The following is a 3,152-nucleotide window of genomic DNA, read 5'->3' on the forward strand; positions in this document are numbered from 1 at the left end:
ATGTACAATAGATGTTTAAATAAATATAAAAATAAAATTTCAATGGATTAGAATAGCTTCTGCACGCTAATGAGAGGCCATTTATGTTTTTAATTAAAAAGAAAATAAAATAGATATTTTTAAAAGAGACTTTGAAGTTATTTTGTGTGTCTACCACTTAAAATCTAGTTCTATAAAATATAATTTTTCTTACATGCAAGGGATGCAGAGGAAAATACCATAATTTAACCATTGAGGGGCTTTAAAAAAAGACAATATTTCCATTGTTTTAAATCAGTAACTCTGTGAATTAAAAGTAAAAGAGAAAATTGACACTACTTTAAAATTTTTTCATAATAACCCTAAGATTTAGTGCTTTCCCCAAAGAATATATAAGTAGAATTACTGTTAATATTTTGTCTTCTAAAATGCATATTTCTGTATAAAATGCACAAGCATCATTTACCATGTATGGAAATAACTTTTTTAACAGGTTACAATCTTCTAAAATTTAGCAATTCAATTCCAAAACTGAGTAGGGGCAAAGAGGTTGTTGTAGGGAATAAGGTCAACAAGATAGAAGACAAAGTAATATAATCAAAAATACATTGGGGGAGGGAAGTTAGATAAGTACATAAATAAACATAAGCTAAGCTAGAATATAAATGTTCCTCTATGAAAAATACACTAAAATATTTGTGGGTTCAGAGATTTACAACAGGTTGAATGGAACAATATATGCTTTATAGAAGAGATAACATGTTAAAAACCTGAAATGGGTGGGATTTCAGTGTATAGCAGATGGAGGAAAAAGACATTGCAAGTGGGAGGATGAACAAGGCACAGTCAATGAAAATCTGTCTTGTTATAGGAAAGATTAGTCAGCTTTGGTTTGCTACTTCTAGCTGCATATAGCAATTTCATAGTTAACCTGTCAGGTTACTCAAGAATTTATAAACATTTTATTTTAAAGCCTCTATAACTAATTAAAACATGAAGGTTTCTATCAAGTTATAAATTCATAATATAAATTCTCACTTAATTTGATAAAGAATAGCTCAGTATCCAGAGATGAGTGCATCGTATTTTAGTATTTTTATTTGTATTATTACTCTAAATTAGAGATTCACCATGGTAACTGATGATTTAATATTGTAATGAATCAAAAGCACAAATACATTTGTATATAACTAAAGAACAAATAGAAATTCTAATATGAATTTAAAACTTGATGGTCTTGCTTTCTGACAAGAGTTTTTAACGTTATCTACTCTAAAAATATAGAATTGGCCCCTAGAATGCATCCCTGTGCTTAACTGTATAAAGGCAGACATTAATGCAGTTTCTAAAATGAAATTATCTGTCTAGTCCTGTTTCTTATCAGAACCTCTTTTGAATTCAGATAATTAATCAAATTATATAGCAGATAACAATGTTCTTTTCATTATTTTCTCACTAAAGAGTAATACAAAGAGATGACTTTCACTTTAGAAAAACATTACGATTGGTTTATCTTTGATGATGATCTTCTGAGTTTAATCCCCAGTAGTGAACAATAAATATCTCAATAGCTTACCATAGTGCTGAATGATTTAATGGGATATTAGGCAAATAAACTTCCATTTCTCAGATGACTATTCAATTCCCTTCTTATTTCTTTTAAATTAAACCCATGTTAGTGTTATTACTTACTGTTTATCACCTCAGTTTCCCTAGAATGGAAATTCCTACTTTTCTTACCATCCAACTTCAAATGAGGCCTTCAGCAATATCTTGGCATGAAAAATAATAACATTAGATGTTCTCCAAAAGTGAAATATTAAGAAAGTTCTAAATATCTTCCCCAAAATAGGTGAAATCTGGGGGATGGAGAAATTTTAAAATAGATTAGGAAACTGAGTTAAAACATACACTACAGTAAACATAAGGATAAAAGGGAAGAAATGAGAAATACTGGGAATCTTAACCAATATCCACATATTAAAACTAAGTAAAATAATATTTCTACTTACATGTGCACTGACATATGGGAAAGGTGTTAGCTAGAGAAAAAATAAACTGCAGCTGTATTCATTGAACAGTACAATAAAACAAACTGTTTTCAATATGATATATGTTCAATAGCAAGAAATAAAGAAGGGAAAGAAGCAGGAGAGAAGAGAGAGAAAGAGAAAGGAACTTCCTAACTAAAAATGAAGCAAAACCAAGCCTCTTCTGGCACTGTAATGACTGTCAGTCAAAATAGAATCTAAATAATCTATTCAATTTGTTGAATATTTACTCTCACGCTTGAGGGTGGGGTAGAGAGTAGAGCTAGCACTTTTTTTTTTTCAGTTTGCACCTTAGATGAAGTACTACAAAGATAATCTGAATTACAGTGTAGCAGAATAAAAGATTTTTGTCCCTATTAGGTCCTATCTATATGTTCGGAGACAAAGTGCTAATATTAATACTTACGGCACATAGAACTCTATTTTACCCACACGAAGGACCCCAAGTTGCATCCCTTCAACCTTTGTACATAAGGTATAATCTAACAGGACTAGGACCCTGTGATTTTCTCTGTAACCCACGCCATATCTCATTCAAGGAATGAAACTGCACAGACCATTGGTCTGACCAAAGTTTTGCATATCAGAGAGAGAAAGCACATATATATCCCTTAATAATTTTAGGCTTCTATACTCCTCTCTGATCCACTGCTGGTATTTGTACATGTCCCAATAGCAACCCTTCCCACTTCCTGTCATCTAGGCCTAACAGGTAGAGGGGTTCAGGAAGTAACAGAGATGATACACATTCTAAATATCAATGAAAAGAATCAGAATTTGAATTAATACAGTTACAATATAGTAGCTGTCATGTACTTTACAGATTATAAAATTCCAATGATACATTGTTGAAAAATATATAACAGTACATTTTAATTTTACTTGTTCACGTGTATAGTTTCAATATATTGACTAATATCAAGAATTAGTTTGCAGTTTGAATAAATCATTTCTCACAGAAGCTATGAGATGATAATTCCCATCAAATTATTTCTCTGTTATATACCTGCAAGCTATTTGTGCTGCATTCTTAATAAAGAGTTCATTGTTTGAACTTGCAATAATTAGGTCACATTGGAACTCTTAAATCAAAAACAAACTTACAAAATTCTCTAGTTTTTA

Source organism: Grampus griseus (assembly GCF_964374135.1).
Source record: "Grampus griseus genome assembly, chromosome: 11".
In the NCBI taxonomy this organism is placed as follows: domain Eukaryota; kingdom Metazoa; phylum Chordata; class Mammalia; order Artiodactyla; family Delphinidae; genus Grampus; species Grampus griseus.